Source organism: Electrophorus electricus, chromosome 16 (assembly GCF_041902795.1).
Source record: "Electrophorus electricus isolate QZ-2024a chromosome 16, ASM4190279v1, whole genome shotgun sequence".
Taxonomy (NCBI): domain Eukaryota; kingdom Metazoa; phylum Chordata; class Actinopteri; order Gymnotiformes; family Gymnotidae; genus Electrophorus; species Electrophorus electricus.
This window is the reverse complement of record NC_137512.1, coordinates 8,479,393-8,499,827: the sequence shown is the minus strand read 5'-3', so window position 1 is coordinate 8,499,827 and position 20,435 is coordinate 8,479,393. Positions and strand designations below refer to the sequence as shown.

Below are 20,435 nucleotides of genomic sequence, written 5' to 3'. Positions count from 1 at the left end.
AGTCAGGGTTATAAACATCAATGCTCAGGAACAAAGAGACAGATAAATAAGGAGTTTTTAGGTGGTTAAACATGAGGAAAGTTGGATCCAGAAAAGAAGTTAGAACCTCTCACATGAAGAATTAAGTACTTAGCATCGTGTCTTATTTTATATTTTATAGTTTAAAAGACATATGTCTCGTAACCAAATATCACTATTTATTTTATTCCCCACTTTTGATTCTTTTTTTTTTGTTAAAATTCTTTTTTTCTTTTTATTTTTACCCACCAAAGCTGTAGACAAGACAAAAAGGCATGAGCGAAATTGAGAATTATTTATTCCCTTCCTTGAGTAAAGGTTATAAACATCAATGCTCAGGAACAAAGATTCAGAATAAGGAGTTTTTAGGTGGATAACAGGAGGAAAGTTAGATCCAGAAAAGAAGTTAGAACCACTCATGAGAAAAATTTTGTATTTAGCATGCTGTCTTATTTTATGTTCGTTTTATATCTAATGTGTTAGTCAGGCTCGCCAATTTGGGACAACCTTTGGCATGGGATCGTTGGCAGTGCACTAGAATATTCAGGATCAGGAGTATTTCCAGCCTACCATTGCCACACCTAAACATCAGTTTGAACATGAATGGCCTGGCTAAATTGATGATTGTCCCTCAAAATTGAAGTAAGAGCTATAGTCTTTCCATTCACATGCTTGAGGTGTCTACAGCGAGTTGCATTTCCTAGAGATAATCCTGTTCAGGTTATTATTTACTCCCCTCATTAGTAAATACAATAATAGCAATAGAAATCTCCTCCACATGAGTGTGTTCCATTGGATCGTCTGGACAGCGCGAAGAGTGCAAGGGAGCATCTATTTGTCTTCAGGTGTCAGGTCAGCGTGCCAGATGCCAGATGTCTTTCATCCAACTGCCCGAATGACAGTGAGAATAGCATCCTTTCTGTGAAAATGTCCGATCACTCTTAAAAAAGTTCGCTCTTCCTTGTAGTTGTTGGCATCCAGTGACGGTAAAGAGACCAGGGTTCTTAGGCCAAGGAATTGGACCTTCACATCTGGCTCTAGTGAGTCACATAGGCCTTTGTGGGCAGACCTTTTCCAAAATTAGAGTGGGTTCTTTACCAGCAGTGTATTGGAATTCCATTCTCGACCAGACAGGGGTGTTCAATATGAGCCTTGATGTGTCACTTCTGATGAATACACACTAATGAAAGGAAATGAGAAAGATAATAACAAAAGAAACAAGGACATCAAATTAAAATATAGTAAAATAAGTATTTCTAGCCACTTAGTGAGAGGTTGTTTAAGAAACGAAAAGAAGGGAAAAAAAGTCTTTGTCTTCGCTGAAGTTCTGTGGGGGGTTGTCCCCCCATTTCAGTTGCAGTTTGCACCTCAGACCAGACTCAACAGTTGTCTTTTGGAAGAAACAAGGCCTGCCTAGGTCAGGCATATTCAATAACCTCTGTTCATGATTGGGGGGCAAGAATTTAAGAGATATAGGTGTCATGATCAGTCCCTCCCAGCTTCCGTGTTCCATGTTTTCCCTGTCTTGTGTTTTTTAGTTCTGTTCCATAGTTTCGTTTTCTCCTCCCCTTGTTTGATTTTCAACACCTGTCCCTCGTTTAGTTGATTGTATTTAAGCCCTGCCTTGTTCCCTTAGTTTTGGGCTGTTCACTGAATGTTTATTTCATATGGTTATGATCCTTTGTACTCTGTCCCTTTGTTTATCCTAGCTTTCGTATTTCTTAGCCCCGAGTTTTTCCTAGCGTCTTTTGTTTTAGCCTGCTTCCTCTTTGCCTTTGTATGTTTTTGTTTGTTAATCATGTATCACTGTATTCTCCGTGTTGGTAATATGACCCTGGACTGTTATAATGACTCTGATTTGCCCATAATAAATCTCGCTCCTCTCCGCACATGCATCCACCTCCTGACCGCTCAACGTTACAATAGGAATCGAGAAATACATAGGATCCACCATGAATCAATTATAAAGGAATAAAGCAATAAAGGAATTTTTTTAATAATAAATAAAATAACACATTCCTATCAATTTCAGCCTTCTGGTCTTTAAATGGGGTTAGAACAATTGGATAATCATTACAATGTATGAGTTTAGCATATACATTTTCTGACACATAAATGATATTTGAATGCAATTTTATAAGGATCTGTTGGATCACACAGTAAATGTCATTGCTGATATTTTCATGTCATTGATATTTTATATATCAGATAATATGTTCCTCTTGTATACCCCACTTACTTTCTCACACTCTCTCAACCTGTCATTGATATTTTACATATCAAATAATATGTTTCTCTTGTACACCCCACTTACTTTCTCACACTCTCTCAACCTTTCTCTCTCTCCCTTTCATGCACTCTCACTCATCCCCTTTCTCTTGCTAGCTCGATTCTCTGCTTGTCTATCTCTTCCTCTTTCTCTCTCTCTGTCTTTCCTTTCATAATGTCCAACAGAAGTTTTTCACAGGAAGCTCACTGAGACTTGAGACATTCCTAACTGGTTACAAGCACTCTTTGGATATGAAAGTGCCTACTAAGTCAGGTGTGCATGCCAGAGGTGATTATCCACTCATAGTGCAGGCATGGATGTTGGAAGCCAAGCAGAACTAACAATACTGCTGATCTCTGTGGGCCAATTAGCCTTTCAAGTTTTCATGTAAAATAGCTGCATGGAGTTGGGGCGGGTGTGGGGGGTGCTAAAAGGACCCGGTGGAAGGAACGGCCAGGCAGAACAGTGGGCTCTCTGGAAAATCATTTTGACTAGTGCTGCCTTCTCTTTTTCAAACACCTCTTTTTTCCCACTTATAGCTCATGAAGAGATGTCAGAAATATGAGGTGGTCAACATGCATCATGAATCTGAAGAAACAATTAATCTCATATTTAATTTGAAGTGATTTCAACATGAGTTTGTTTATTTATTTATCCATGTATTTTTATAATTATTGTTGTTGTTATTCAAGTTTACATCTTGTAATTTCTTGTTTATTGGTGAGCATATGGTGACTGTAGGTGAATGTATATAAGGTTAATGCTGTTTATTTTACTTTGATTGGATAAGTTACCTTTTACCCAAGGAGGACCTGGTTGAGGTGCTTTCATAAATAACCTGCTGACCTGTGTTGTTCAGCATGCATATGTGAGTGCAGGAAGTGAGGTAATGGTGGTTTTAGTCATTAATTCACAGGCTCTATCACTGAGGATAGGACACCTGTTCATTCTATCCTCTGTGACGCACTCAGTTATAAACGAAGGTTTATTCAACACTGTGTGAGTTTGGAATGTATGCATTTGTGCGTTGCACACTTTGCAGAGGATGAGTGGTGAATCACACTGAAACTCATGGGTTGGCATGCACAGACTTCAAATAAAATGTGTGATTTTTTTTTTTTTTTTGCAGTACTGTTGTTTTGGATTGCTTTGGCAGATGGGGAATCTAAAAACAAGCCACTGTAGGCAGATTGTTGAGGAGCTGGTATTGCTCAGTATGTTATCCAAACCTTAGTCATACTTTCCATCCTGTCTCTTTACTCTTATGCAGACCACAATCATTAGGGAAAAAAAGATTTTGTCACTGTATATCTGTTGCAATATTAAAAACTCTAAAGTGGCAATGATTTAGCAAATGAAAACCTCCACAAAAACAATTAACAACTACAGCAACAAGCATTATATTAACATTCTATGTATTATGAAAAACACTTGCATTTCATCAGAATGTTTGAATATTCACCCTTGACTCCTTCCATATTTCTGCAAATTACAGAACAATATGTGTATAATAATAGTACTCTGTCAAGCAAAATGATATCTGAAGTGCAGTGTCATGAGGTATGGATACACAACATTTACTCAAAGCAATTTCACTGCTCACAATTGCTGCCACATGAATTGATAGACTCTATTAAAAGAGATGGAGGAGCCTTGGGTCTTAGTGTAACTTGTGTCATTAATCCATATAGTTCCTCTATCAAAGTGTTTTGGCAGAGTAGACAATTGATTCTTTTTTAAACAGTTTAGTCCCAATTCCAGGCTGTACAATGGAAAAGCACTTCAATAAAGATACTTTGTATAGATTGGAGAGGCCAGCTAATAAAATACTATTAATCTTACCTAAAAATAAAATAATTCTAATTGTACCTTATGCAATATTGAATATGTACTGCATCTGTTTGTGTTCATTGTTTTTGATTGTCAGTTATGTTTCTGTTCTTACCTGTTTCTTATATTCACTTACCTATTCACTTACCTATAGAAAGTTTCAATTAGTTTCAATTATTTGTAATTTTCTTTGATTGCTGGGGGAGGGAAGTTGAACAATTGTACTATAAGCCTCTTACAGCCTGAAAATGGGGACTGGAATATGCATGTATCTGTCTTCTTTGTGTGGGTCTGTGGGAGAAAGAATGACATGGCCATGCTTTGATCAAGCGCTCAGCCATCAGGTTTTTGTCTTGAAGACTTCCATCTTTGAAAGGGACACTCAGCCCGCAAGCATATGGCCTGCATTAGCAATGTAGATCCAACAAAGAGGATATTATTCAGGATTTTGAATCTCATCATTTTTATTTATTTATTTATTCATTTATTTACCCAACTATTCATCACTACTTTAATGCCTTTTCTATTTGCTTGTTTAGCTTTGAAATTAAAGTTTTATAGCATATCAATTGGGAAGAACTAAAAAGTAATAAATAAATAATAAATAGATGAAATAGTAATAAATAAGAGTTATTTTAAAAAGAAGTTTAGAAAATATTGGATCAGATTACTTTGTATTTCAGTTAATGGGTGTATAGTTGTATATATACTTATATATTTCATTGTACCTCAGTGAAGCCAGCAGAAAATCTCTGCAGTGAACAGCTGACCTTTCTGAACACAGAATATGATGGACACAGTGTTTTTGGCCCTTGTTCAAGCTTTGCCAGACTTGTTATATTTATTATTCTAGTTTCATCAGGTTTCAGGCCTTTCACAAATCCTTCTGTCATGTGGAAATGTGCCTCATAAAATCTGCAAATCGGAAGTCATATTGATTGTTCTAAATGTTAATGTACTCTGAGCACAGACATCAAATATGTCCTTATTCAACTAGCAATAAAGTATGCAATATTGTAATGATATTTACCAGCAACTCTTCTGCTTGTGTTCCTCTGGGCTCAAAGCTTTGTGTAGCCTGGTCTTGGACTTCTATTGATTCTTCTGGGGAAGACTCACAAGAGAATATCAGCACAGATGTCAGCAGAGTTCTCTTGATATATCTGATCTTTAAGGGCAGTAACAATGCCAACAGTGCCCCTTCAATACATTCAGTTTTCCACACTGAAGGGGTGTTTCTCACTTGCTTTTAATTCCTCTGCCTTGGGGAGAGTTTGGCTGGAACATTTGCTTCAACATTGCATCCATTTCTGCTATAATCAGATGATCATGGAAAATAGCCAAACAGCAACACCAAAAAGTTTATCTTTACTTTTCAAGTTCCACATTTTGCTCTCTTGTAAGGTGTGTTTAGATTTTTTTTGTCTACCAGGGTACAAAGGATGACATTAAGCAAAATTAAACCAAAATAAACAAACAAACACAAATAAATAAATAAATACCATTGTATTCTATTGCAAAAATGACAACAAAGAGTCCTCAGATGTCCAATCGTTCGCAGACATATGGGTCCACTTAAGCTTTCACTCAGCATGTCTAAAACTGCTCACTAACAGCAATGATGTCCAAAATGATAACTGATTTGTTAGGTATCATATTCACTGCATCACTTTAACAACTTTAACAACATGCTTTTGAAAAAGAGTAACTAGAAATTTTGCCTTCACACACAAGTTTAGCCAACATCTTTATAGCAGAAAACTAACAAAAATGTTCATATTACAGTGTTTTAAAATTTGAAACACTGAAAACTGTTTCATAAAGGTCAGAGAAACTTTAGGAAACTGAAATCATTGCTGCTAGTGAAAATCCTGTTAAAAGCTGCTGGTAAAAAGCCTGTGGTGACAGAACAAATAATAAGATTTTACATCCTTTATATTACACCCATGATGATGAGTCTTTTAAAGTACAAGACTGAGAAAACAGGGAAAATAAATTCTGGGAACTTTAAAGTTGAACTTCTTTACACCAAGTATCACATAATAATATTATCCATAATCAAGGTACAGTCATTTGAAAGTTGTTTTAAATAGTTTCACAGTGTGTGGTTTTTTAGGATTTCTTTTGCCAAAATATTATAAGTTAATGTTATTTGGGAAAACATCTCTAAAAGGTATAGAGCATTTGTAAAAAAGCTGCAATGAAAAGATTGTCTCCCATAATTGCTTTGTTAAAAGCAGTTGCTTTGTGTATACTTGAGCAATTAAGCAGTTGGAATTTTATATTATACAAGTGAAAATTAAGAAAGAGCACATCTGTGTGTCCCTTAGGTTTAGTCATTAAAAAGCCCATTATTTTTTAAATTACTTTTTCAATCTTTCAGCCCCTTTAATCCGGATGTATTTCCCAATAGGCAGTTTCTGTTCCTGTGTTTTTTAAATGACTCCTGTTGGAAACTTAGAACATTTTTGACATCTGATTGTCCACACCAGCTGCGTTTCCACAGCCAAAACCCATTTCTAAGACAAACAAGGATTTTATAGATTGGGAGGTGACTAAAAACAGTGCAAATAGCTATGCCGGTGTTCTGTGGATAAATCATCAAGGGCTGCATCATCTTCAAGGTGTCTCCCAACTTTCTGCTCAAAACTCACCTCTCGGAGACTGCAGGCTCAAGGCATCACGGTTCAGTTTGCTTCATGATTAACCTAGCCAATTCTGCATACATTACACAGTGATTAGCCTGTCTTGAGACCTGATTGAAGCTCTGTGAAGTGCACAGTGCATCACAGAGGTATACTCTCACTAAACCCTGGGTAGGGCATACTGGCATTTTTTATAAGATTATCTTTTAGCATGGAATTGTTGTTGTTCTTCTTCTTCTTTTTAATAATAATAATAATAATAATAATTTCCCACATATTGCATATGGCCTAGTACACGTGAATAAATTTGAAAACACCATCTTTATGTTTTGGTAAGTCTAAAGTCTTCAGAGTGTTTTTCAAAAGACTCTGAGTTGTGGCAGTCACATGGCATTTATTAGTCACCATGTTTGTTTCACCTAACCATACCAAAATGTGAAAACAGCATTATCAGATGAGTCAAAAATGTGATTTGGTGGTCAGAAATGCTATTTGAATGTGGATGAAAAGGCAAAATGATCAAGAAAATATGCTTTTTTCAAATTTTCACGTTAATATCAACTAGTTCTATGTCACATATGCATTCAGAACTCCACCTCCCTTGAGTAGAGACACCTGTTCTCAATTACCACTGTATTGTTATTATCATGTGTAGGCTATAAATACTTCCTGGTTTTGCGTGTGTCTGTGGATTATCATTTATACATGTGTGCATTTGTGTGCTGTATAGAGTCTGTGTGATGACAGTCCAGTGGACTACATTTCCATGCCTCTCTAATCTCACACACCTGATTCAACTTACCAGCTAATTATCATGTCCTTCATGAGATGGGTTAGATGTGTTAGCCAAGGATAAACACATCTAACCCAGAAGAAAAATACCAAACATGAGGCCCAAGGAATAGGATTGGGAACCACTAATCAGTGTATTTGAACAGCTGCCTGTGAGTCCAGACTTCACTTAGCGTATGTTTGTCATTTTGTAAGGCTTGAGCTGAATGGTAATTAATATTGTGATATACTCCAACTCAGTTTTGGAAGAATGTTTTAGATGATTGTTTTTTAGTATATAGATAAGCTCTGGTACACTGAGGAGGTTATGCTAATATGGATAGTACAATTATTTTATATTGATAAATTTAAAATATTCCCTAGAAGTATGTTACTGCACAGACAGTTTGCTGCTATTTAAGTATCACTACCCACTCATGATTAGTTATTCAGCATTTGTTGTCTCATGATGTCTGGTCAATATAATTATTGGATATTGGGTGGTATCTAAAGATTGTAAAGCTCTGGACCACACATTGGTCCAAGGTTTATGCACTGTATTACAATACTGTCAGGACAGTGTACTCATCAGGTTATCATAAAGATAAATACAACAATATGCTTATTCATTTATGTCTGATTGTGTTCATGAAGTAATATTCACATTTTAAAATTATAGTATTTTGCAAAGATTTGGCCTTCAGTTAGTAACTGAAACCATTGTTACCCACCATTGCAGAGCAGTCAAAATCTCTCATTCACTTCTGAATTAGGAAACAGAAACCGCAATAATATCTATTTTCTTTATGCTAGCTTGTTTCCAGCATGAGATCTATAGTTTGCGAGTAAGATTCTGTTTTGTCTCCTAGAAAGCTAAGCTTGTAGACACAACAGTTGCTGCTTGAATTGATGTGTGAAACTGCATTCACACGTTTTATCACACTGTGACAGGCTCATGCTGAAACCCAGCAATTCAGGTTTAATGGTTGCCATGTCAACAATGGATTTATGGTTTTATCCCTGCCCCATGGGGTGCCTACCTCAAACAAAATAAAGATCACTTATTGTGGATGAATAGGTTACTAAGCAGGAAAGTTGATTGATGTGCAAAAGCAGAGGAAAACCAACATGTATGGTAATTGGAAGTGCAAAAACATCAGACCACTTCAGTGTTACCTCTTTGACAACAAATAATTGACCTTGGAAGTGACTTTGGTTTGTTGTCTGGAAATGTGAGGCATAAAAACTTTAATAAAGCTGAATTTCAACAGAACCCACCAATGAGCAGGGGCATGTCATCTGAAATAATTAAACATCTAGTGCCCCAAACCCTTAATTAGCTTGTCTTATTATGTTGATTAATTTATCCTTGTCTTCAATTAATAGGAACAACAAAAAGAAAAATTGACAATATTTATTTTTTAGCAAAAATACATAAATCTGACATAAAGAATTCTTATATTAGCATTTCAGGTATGTTTCAGTGATTTGTCAGTTATTTAATGCTAGTTTCCTGACAGGTCATCTTGGTTTGAGACAGATTTCTGTGCCATGACAAAGGCTATTGTCGCTGCTTGTGACATCTTTATGACACACTTGTCTCATTTCTGTTGGGCCCATATGACGGCACAACAGATTTGAGTACCAAGCTATGTAGTGCTGCTCCAGTGTCTTGAGATGCCCATTTATAATATAGACTGTAAATCCTCTGCAATACAGAATATCAATCACTCTGCTGATTCTAGAGTGTTCAGTATGTTTGGGTTGTAGCTTAGTATGAACTATAAATCAAGTATTGTTTAAATTTAATATGCAGACTACATTATTTTAATCAAGAAGGAATCTTCTTATAGAACTGAATATAAGAACTGATCAATTCAACCTATATATATAACAGCAGGATTTTTGTCTCCTGGCAAGGCTTCTTCCACAAGTCTCAAAACCAAAACCAAACTCCAGCAAGGAAGGACATTCATTTATTGCAAGGCCTTTCCTGTTTCATATTGCCTCTTCAGAGAAGATTTTCAAAGTTGAGGATAATGTGCTCAGTACCCTTAAAAAATTTTCAGAGTACAAAATATATTACATAAAATATTTACTCCAGTCTCTCTTATTCTGGTCTGCAACAGTGGTGCATCAGCTTTCATCCACTGTGGATTTTGACAGTGGTTGCTTTTAGGAAGCTATGGCAAGAGATAAGAGAAAGCTTTAACCAGCTTGCCTCCCCATGATAAATCTTTATCATTTTAGATGGTCTAACCTAAGAGGCATGCGCCAGCGGGGGGTGTTCATTAATACAGCTTTAAAACCTTCTGCCTCATACCTCCTATTTTCTTGATGCCTATGACCTTTCTAGACTTGCTGTTACAGGGCTCTCTTTGCCAATCTTTGAATAGAGAGAATTGAAAGGTTGGAGATGTGACATGGGTTTTGTGTGACCTGAAAAGTGACACATACAGATCTATCCTAGTGATGTCACCATCAGACTAAAAGGACAGAGAGGAACTGGTCTTCAAAAACTACACCTAATCTCAGTAATTGATAAACTGTGGCAACATGAGCAAATAGATTCTGTTGTAAATAATAGGTTTTACATTTTGCTTTCAGCTCTAAGAAAAGCACCATTTCAGCATTTCTACTTATGCTGTCTTATAATGACAGTTGTAGTGCTGCACAATGAATTCTAATTATGTATATATTTTTATATTTAGGAAATTCAACTCAGTGTTGAGCACTAATTACATTTTAAAATGTTGATTGTGTCAACATACCCTGACAGCTTAAAACATTTCAACATATATCTAATGTATTCTTGCCTGGCAGGATTTCTTTCACTGAAAGCTGGTACTTGTAAGTAAAGAATTATAAAATTTAAATTATATCAGAAGTATTTTAAATGAGATTTTGTAATAGTCACAACTCCTCCATGTACTACAGATTTAGGGGAAGAAAAGTAGCCCAAAACTAAAAGTCTAGTTTTTGTCCTTGGGTTGTGTTGTCAAAAGCATTGCATTTGACATAACCTGCTCAAAAGTTAAGCCTAGAGGGTTAGATGCATAATGGAGTTGCATTTACTTTATCAAGGACAGGTGTATATATCTCTTGGCCCAAAATACACATCTAATGCCACCACATGAATATTTCCACTGGAGTCTAAGATGAAAGGTCAGTCAAAATGAAAAATGTCAGTTCCTATTTTTCCTTGATGTTTGATACAGAGATCACAAATCGTTTGATTTTAGTCCATCATTCACAGTTGTTTTCAAAGACTTTCCTCTGCTATTTTCAAAATGCCCTTAAACTGCCTCATCATTTTTAAGGCATTTGGCACCACCTGATCAGTGATTTTCATGGTACAGACATTTATGTACAATGGTAAAATGTAGGTAGATTATGAGAACTTAAAATATTAGTACACAGTGAGCTAATGGTAAACCTGGCAATAGACCTGTTTACTGCAAAAACTTATTGCTCATTTTTGTGTTGTGACTTTCACTTTTGCATTGACCACCAGGTTTATAAAAACTACAATAGAGAAGATTTGAAAACAAAATTGCATAGGACCATTAGCCTATCATATTGCAAAAACCTAACCTTTTTTTAACCTGACCTAGTAGTGACATAGATGTAGTGACATAGATGCAGCCCCCTTTTCAGTGTTCCTGTGACGAGTGCCCAAGTGCTGCGCGGTGGCACTCACACATAACATAAACAGTGAACACTAATACTGACGCTGAACAAATGGCACAAACAAGGTAACGTGAACAGGGGCAATGACCAACAACCAAGTACATGCCTACAGCGGTTTAAATACAGACAACATAAGACTAAACAAGGTGCCGGCGTGTGCTAAACATCATGGGTGTGGTTACAAATGAGACAAACAATTAACTCCCACTGCACACGGCGGGCCATACCACGTGACAGTGAGAGGGGCAGTTCCTTACCGTTCCTTAACTATATTGAGTGCATTCATCAATCAATTAGCCTCAAGGCAAATAAATAATTCTTTATGCATGAAACAATAATCTATGAAGGGTGAAACTCTTTTTAAAATATGTCCATGGGGTATACATTCTGGCAAGAGACAAATAGTAGGGATGAGAGACGAGCAGACTGCCCTGAAGCACAAGCTTCTGTTTATCCTATCACCATTGTACCTGCTATATCCCCTGTTCTGTCCATAACTGATATGGATAAGTCAATTAAAATAATTGTCTCCAATGACTTCTGGCAGTAAATCTAAGCTTGCAAATTGCATCTCTGTAGAAATCTTCTATGCAAAAAAATATATTTCTAGGGACTACTTATTGATTTAAACTGATGAAATTAAAAAGCAGTCACTTGGATATATACATTTAAGACATTTATATATTTATGTATTAACATACTATTACCCTCAGTTCACAGAGAAAAATGGACCATTGTATTTAAAATAGTGAAGATCTGAGCCAATGTCTTGAAGCAGGAACATGCATCCCCCTGAGTGTTTAGGTTAATAGGATGACCCATTCCATCTCAATTAAAGATTTTAAGAACTGCATTTCCCTGAGTGTAAAAACATGGATATCTATTACAGATTGGAACTCCAAGGGGATTGTTCTTGCTAATTGATGGTAAGAGACTTGGAGAAAGATGTAAACTTAGTTAGAAGATTAGGGTCATTTGCTTTACTGCAATTGACATGAGATGGCAACTGTTATGCTGTGCCTTCTTCTCAATTAACCCCAGAGGTTTGTTAACTTTTTAGGACAGGAAGAGGTTTGAAAGTTTTTAAGTAACTTTAGACAGTGAGTAATGAGCACCAATATGCTCCTGTGGTATTTTAAGAGTCAGTTTTAAGATTTAATGCTGGTCCATGCTGCAGTGCCACTGACTGTATCTTGTTATGTATTATCAGTGTAAGGCACTAGTCAATGTTCAAATGAAAGAGGAGGGGTGGTACATAAATGCAATAATGTAGTTTTATATCCAATCACTATTGTCCTTCCAACTCTTTATTTTGTGATAATCACTGCATTCATGTATCACTTGGTGATTACTGCATATATAAGAAAACACAAAAGAAATATCAATATTTTCTCAATTACTGACAGAGTATTGATTAATTTTGTGGTGTTCTTTCCATGGTAGTCAACCTTTCAAGCCTTGACTTTAATTCAGAGTCATTTCAAATCCCTGTCAGCCCTAGCTTTATTGTTCAATTACTGTGGTTAATGTAACCCTCTGTAATACTCTTGGTATGAATACAGCTGCCTGAACATCTGGTACTAATAACATAATTGGTCTTGGAGTCATACATTTCATCTAGAAATTCTGAAGAAAATGGGTCTTAATTGTGTTAATTCAGACAAGTCATATGATAATTATTCAAAATCTCTTGTGTTTTTTTTTTCTTCACATTTAAAAGGAACAACTGTGTTTGGAAACCAGATGAATTTGATTTTTATCAGTTTGACACAATGCAGTGGAAACTACCTCTGGATATTGCTTATAACCAAAACCAATTAGGTATAACGATTTTGTTTTATTTTGCTCATTTTTCATGAAGAACTATAAGGATATGGAACAAAGAAGCCGAAATGGACAACCAGTTGTCCTGTTGTACTCCAACCACATGCAATATCTCTTGCAAAGCAGAACAGCACCAAGCAGAAGCTTAATTTCCCTGGGCAGCACTGACTGTCCTTCTCCACAGATACAAGCAACATTGTGGTTCCATCATGTTGATTTAGTGCAGAATCTCTTCTCACCATCTGTATTGTTCCTCCAGCATAAAGAAAATGGGAAGGAGAATGGAGGACAGGAAGTCTACAGAGAGAGGACACATTATTTCCAAATTTGCTGTTAACCTCATGTTGCTGTTAGTGAGAGATGCTCTCTGCAACACATATGGTTGTAGGATGATTCTTTGCTTAGAAGCTTACTGTTTTTCCTGTTTGCTCCCACTCAGTAAACACTAGTTGGAACAGATGTGAGATGTTACTAGGCAGATCCACTTAAAGCCTTTAAGAGTCTACTTATAGTCACCACATAGTGGCTGTCAATGCACATGGATGTATCGAGAGAGACAGATTTTGTCTGTTTCTCACTGCTGTCATAAGCTGGGGTAGGGGAGAGGTCAAGGGGTTAGGGATTTTTATATTTACGTCTAGGTCCCTCTAGCAAGTCAAGTAAGAGAATGCAGTCTCACAGAATCAATTAAGTGGCTGGCAGGTAATAAATTAATTTCCAAGGGACTTAACTAATATAATCAATTCCCATGGATCTAATTGTATTCTCCCTCCTATGCAAATATCAAATGGCAAAGAGGAATTGCAATGTTCTCTGACTTCATCTATGAAATAAAAACAGAGCATAATTAGATTTTAATCAGGGGGCCTATGGGCTTTGTCTTTTTTTTTTCTTGCATTTGCTTCCCTAGTGTTTCTTTTTCGGCCAATGTGACTATTATTCAACTAAAAGGAGATCTCTGATAGCCTACATCTGCTGCTTCTAATAGTTATGTCACCTGTGGCGTATGCTGTTGTTTAACTGCAATACCTCCAATGGCATAAGTGTGCATGTCATTTATTCAGCATTACACTGTTTTCAGCACAATACTATGGTCATTTATCATGGAGAAATGGAATATGGTGTCAAAAGCTCAGGATTAAAATCGATAGTGTGCCTGTAAGTCCTAACTCTTATATGTATCGAGATGTATTGAGTCAGCATCTGTATCTCTCTGCAGCTTACTACTCAAAATTCAGTGAAGTGCAGAGTGTGGCTTGGCTTTCTTAAGGACTGAAAACTGGGAGACAATGACATTGTTCTAGAAGGATCTTCCAGAACTTCTAAATGGTTTCACCTGCAACTGGTGGGAGTTTGCACTTTCCCTTGCCTTCCCTTCTGTATTTTTACAATCCTTCAATTTAATCCTGATAGAATCATGATGTTCATTTATGAAACTTATAGATAACTCACTTTTGAATTTAAAAGGAATCCTTTGAAAACCAAACAAAGCAACAGCATATTGTCACATTTGCCCCTCCCTTGCATCGCCGTTCCCATGGCAACACTTCATGATTTTGTTTCCTCATGCTTCCTTGTTGTGGTTTCTGTCAGTTCTGCCCCCTGGTTAGTATCTTGACCTGTTATTCCTATCACCTGTATCTTGTTTGTACTCATTAGTCTCTGTATATAAGCCCCATGTGTTCAGTTTGTCTTTCTGAAGTCTCATCAACTCTTGTTTTGTTTCTGAGCCATTGGCTATTGTCTGTTTATTCTGGTTTATTGGCTCTCCGTCTGTTCTTTAGATTACCCTCTTTGCCTGTTTCCTGCCTGTTTTGGTTGCTTTGTGGACTGCTTTTCTGGATATACTACCTTGGCTTGTACTTTGGATTACATCTGTGGACTACGCATGTTCTCTAATAAACTGTATTCACTATACTGTGTGCATCTCTGCTTGTGCTTGGAATGTAACAGAAGACTTCATCTATAATTGAATTGGATTGCAGCACAGAGATCTAGAGGACATTATAAGGGAGCATCCAACCTCCTTGCTCTTCCTAATGGGACTACAGAGGAGAAACGACTCAGAAAGTTAGCAGCACATCAACTGGCAGATACCCTGGGCTGGCTTTATGAACGTAATATCTGCAGACACTAAGGCCTTGTTAGAGTTATACGGTGAGGTTCTGTGGTGGACAATCTCTGCTCAGCGTCTAGGTGAGCTCCCTCCTACAGAGACTGAAATTGTTCAGACTATGTCCAGCTGTGAAAGGCACAAGAGAAAGAAATTGATAAGCCAGCCTGAGTCGACTCCTAAGTTGACAGTGTCCTCTGTTTCCCTAGCTGAGTCCTAGCCTGATCCTGTCCCCAACTCAACATTCTGACCTCTTAAGTGCAGACAACCATGTATTTTGGGGGGGCTCTATGCTCTATGTACCCACCTCAGGCCCACAGGGCCCAGCAGGCCTTGCCCATTGATCATGTGGGGAGGACTAGGGTCCTGAGCGACTGCACAGGGGCTTCATTTTCTCAGTGTTCCTCTGTGTTACAGGCTCCAGACCATGGTGGGGAATGTGATGTCTCAGGGACACACAGTCCTCATCCAGGTGCACTCAGGGGTGCACAAGCCACTTCTGGTGTGCTCTTGGACACTCAGGTTGCATCCGGCACGCTCGGGGACGAACAGGCTGCATCTGCAGTGCCACATGATATGCCAGCAGCAACAGCAGCCACATCCCTGGACCGCTGCTGAACGACACTGCACCCCTAGATCCATTTCCTGCCACAGATGTGCCTCCAGACCCTGACTTGGAATGAGCAGGACATCCTCCGGACCAGCCACCGTAGAATGAAGCTGCCCAGCTTGTTCCTGTTCCCAGCATGGAAGAAACCTGTTCAGTCTGCTCCTGTTTCCGGCATGAAGGACACTGCCCAGACAGTTCCTGTCTCCAGTGTAGAGGACAACACCCTGCCATTTCATGTCTCCAGTGTAGTGGACAACACCCTGCCAGTTCCTGTCTCCAGTGTGGAGGAATCCACTTTGCCTGCCCCCACGCCTCATATCAGACCAATCCCAGTGGCTGTACCTTGAGGCTCACTACTTTTTGTGGGCGTCCCATGATGCTCAGGAGTCCTGTGGCCACAGCTCACAACCATGCATTTACTCCTAAGACTATGCCCTGTGTTTCCATAATCACTCCTGTACCCCTTCTGGCTGCTAAGTCAGGACTTGTGCCTACCCCAATGTTCCTCCCATCACCCGTTCCTGATATCATGTTAATGTCTGTAATTCAAATCTGTAATTCAAGTCTCAGTTCTTGTGCTTTTGCCTGTGTCTTTTCCATTGTCTTCCTCTGTTTCCATACCTGTGCTCTTGACTGTATCTTTTCCTGTCTGTGTTCCAGCCCCAGTATCATTTGTACAGTCACTGATCTGTTTGGTTTTACAGCGCTCTTTTGTGTTCATGTTTCCAGTGTCTGTACCTGTTTAGTCTTGGTTCTTGGTTTTTTGTTAGTTTTTGTTTTGCACATCGGGAGCCGCACATTAAGGGGAGGGTTCTACCATGTTCACCCCTTCCTAGTGTTGCAGTTCCCAGCAACGCTACCATGTTCTTTTACTTCTTGATTTTGTTTCCTCGTGCTTCCTTGTTTTGGTTTCTATCGGTTCCACCCATGGTTAGTATCTCCACCTGTCATTGCTATCTATCTATCTATCTATCTATCTATCTATCTATCTATCTATCTATATAAACCCTACAGTAAAAATTTGGAAAAATTTACATAGATCAATTATCACTTTTGCAAGTTTCATAATAACTAGATTACAGAATACAACTCATAAAAACTAGAGTACAAGTCACCCGTTCAGATATAAAGCTATCTTGTTGAAGATATGTGACCTCAAGCTTGAGGCTATGATTTACCAAAAACTCCCTCCAACAGCACATTAAATGCCTTACATCCTTACATTAATCACCTCTGATACCTGAGCTTGACATGCACACATTAGAGCAATCTGTTTACTCCTTACATCAATCATCACTTACTCTCAGAGCCATGCAACTGAAATTCAAAAAGCTTTTCATTTAAATCATGTTAAGAAAAAATTAATGAATGAAAGGGAATCAAATGAACAATGCTACTTATGATTCACTACCACAAAATCTTAGTGACAGATTGCTGAAAAAGATGTGAAGGCACTGTATTTCCGAATAAAAATGACATTTGTCCTTGAAGTTAGGCATGTATATTTTATTTCACGTCTCTTTCCTCAGATATATAGGCTTTGAGGCAAGAGCTGCATGGTGAAGACCTTTTAACTGTCTTTTTAGCTGAATTCTCGAGCCCTTCTGATTCAATACACCCACTCGTTTGAAAAGCTTATGCTAGTCCTCCAGTGCAGTGTAAGAGGTCCCTCACTGTTGGAATTATAGTGTTCCCCTCAGATGGTAGATGGTCACTCAGATGAGAGCAGGCTTTGATGGAGGCAGCAGATGTTGCCTTACTTTTGCAATAGATCTCCTTCTGCACTTCCCGGAGTTCTCACATGCAGGACTTTCGACCTTTTGACAAGCACTTTCACTTGTCTCTGCTATCAGCTTAAGACTGGAATTTTGAAGCTCTTAAGTGCTGAAAACAGGAGTTAACGCACACTCAATTATTATCTCTCTGTCTCTGTATCTCTCTCTCTCTCTCTCTCTATTTCTCTGACACACACACACACACACACACACGTCTTTGTGTACCTCCTAATGTAGGAAAGTCCTTAAACCTCTAGCTGGGAAGGGGACTGCACTCTGCCATTTTAGTGGCAGTCTGTTACACTAGGCAGGCAGGCCCCCTCAAGGTGCCACATTTTATCCTCACACCTTCTTATTTGATTCCTGCTTGCCTGGCTGACAAACTAGCATATTTTTTACTATATTTTCACTCTCAACAGAGATTAGCCTCTACCTTTCCTTCTTTTGGTGGAACTCAGTCACCATGTCTAAATATTAAAGTCTAAATATTAAATATTAAATGAAGTGCTGTTCAAAGAATTAGTTTGCTCAGTAAATAAATCAAAGAAATCAAACCAGAACATTTAAAAGGATGGGATGATGACTGCTCACATCTAGCCAGGAGCCATTTGTGTGATGATAAAAGTTTTGAGGAGGCCTTAAAAGAAGTATCCCACAGGATATAAGATGTCGATGGACCACTGAAGAACAGTCCAGTAATCTCATCTTCCCTCCCTTGAATCACAATGTCCACATCATATGGTCCAGTGATTGAACATGAGAAATCATGTGGATTTGATGTGCCGAGGTTGGATATTGAACTGGATGGCCAAGTAGGTCACACCTAGTATAAAACTATGGCAGAATTGTTTCTGCTGCTCCAATACCCAAGTGTAGTGGTAGCTTGCCGTGTGCAAAGCTCATTTGGTGGAACTGCGCACTGGGTCAGTAGTTTGAGGTTAGCACATATATTGACTCTACCCCAATGTCAGAGTTGGCAGGCAGAAGGTATATACAAGCTCCATAGTGAAAGCAGTCTTCAACAGAGCATGAAAAAGGAGAAGATCTCTCCCCGCCTCTTTTTTCCTGTTTAAACGCAGCCCGCACCTGCTTCTTTGCCTGGTATTGACTTGCAGAATTAACATATTAATTGTTTACTAGCATCCTCATGTTGCTTTTATGAGTGTTGCCAGGGAGGCAGTGGGGTGGTTCAGTGCATGCATGTTAGGCGGCATATGTGTCCTCATCCACACTTGTTAGGGTGCGCAATCAGAGCGGCTTTGGAACTTTACAAGAAGTCATTAGCAGTCGAGGCTATTGTGCAGCCGTTCTGATTTAAAAGGTGCTCCACAACAGCTTGTGTGGTGAGGGCTGATTGAACTGGAGCACTTGAAAGGGGGAGAGAGACGTCAGGTTCGCTGCATCCTGTCGCGGCCCATCTGCCTCCTCCCCTGCTCTCACAGCCTGCCTCCTTTGTAAGAAAGGAGGGTTTTGAACATCAAAGCCCAGGCATGCTACCTAGGAGACGGAAACAATTAGTAAGGGATTTGGTGAAAGGTGTATGGTGAAGTTCAGAAGAGCTAAAACTAAAGATGGCCTGAGCCTGTTCGCTCATGTAGAGGTTTCAGGGTTTCCTCAAATGCTCTGAAAGTGGAGTACAGGTAGAAGCCTACATGGGAACAGATGATTGTTTGGTTCAATATGGTAAGATCTTACAGAGGGGATGTGTGGGTGCTTGAATTTCAGTTTTGTATTTCCCACAGATTACACCATATCTTGGTTGAGATCTAATTACCCTGTATCCATTGGGGATTTTAAATTAGCATTTTATACATAGCAGCTCGTCTGAATTAAACTGTAACACTGGTGCATTAGTCTGAATCAGATGACTGATGCCACAGGTATGCTATGTAATTCCACATTATTTTTTAGATACTAGGATATCCCCAGAGCTACCTTGCTGAAGGCCATGGGATGCAGCTTGTTATAGATACCTCTGGGCAGTTAAGTGTCAGCTGATTTTTTTAGAGAAATATTCCTAACAACTCCTGAAATATTTTCTCCTCTACATTCCTGATAATTAGGGTAATTTACCCATTTATATCCAAATATATACATGTGGAAACATAGGCAAAAGTATAGGAATCCTCATTAGGTTTATAAATATACAATATTCATCACTGTTGCTTAAAGTCCATGTAGCGTGTGTGTACATTCTCACATTCCCTTTAGACCATTTTTTGTGCTAAAGAGTTGACTGCATCTGTCTGGTGGCCATATTTAACTTGGCTGGTATCTAACACCAAAAGAAACAGCACTCAGGAATGCCTACAGATATTTAGATTACACAAGCAATAGAAAGCACCCATATTTTTAATTTCATGGGGAAATGAGGAAAGCAGATTAGAAATGGATCTGAATAATTAAATCTAATTATCTGACTAAAAGAAATAACTGAGCAGGGCAATAATTGTGGTGTGCCTCCCATTAAATCATCATGCATTTTCTCATGAGGTTTAATTTATTGCCTTCTATTACTTAGATCATTTTAAGGGGTATGGAGATGGTGTTTAAGACAAGTTTAACTTAAGTATGAAGGTATCTACAGGTGTGTTAGATGGGATTAGATACCTCAATCACTCAGTGGACTGCAATTTAACCTCACGGATGTCAGCATCCCTTCTCCCATAGCACTGGTAAACCAACTTGTGTATCCTTTTTCAATTAGCCCTAGAAAGAAAGGCTGATCCCTTCACTAAAGCCTACTGACTGCTTTATGACAAACATCAGTACCACTGCAGTAAGTCTTGTCAGTCTGACTGCATGTACATCTGTAGCAACAAGCAGGCATGTGCAGTACAAGGCTTATTACCAACGTCTAACATTTTTCACTTTCTGTGTGGCGAGAATG

At 38.3% G+C, this 20,435-nt stretch overlaps 1 long non-coding RNA gene across 3 annotated transcripts in view; it reads right to left on the bottom strand.

Moving 5' to 3' along the window:
- LOC145651630 (uncharacterized) overlaps positions 1 to 20,435 on the bottom strand; it is a 53,609-nt gene that overhangs the window by 15,268 nt on the left and 17,906 nt on the right. Inside the window, exon 2 of one of the 3 annotated variants that reach the window (XR_014117396.1) lies at positions 5,148 to 5,221. The exons of 1 other annotated variant lie outside the window; for it this stretch is intronic. This is a non-coding gene — a long non-coding RNA (uncharacterized LOC145651630). Of the gene's footprint in view, positions 1 to 5,147; positions 8,699 to 20,435 lie in introns of those variants that run through there. One more of the 3 variants, XR_014117394.1, reaches the window with a different exon arrangement.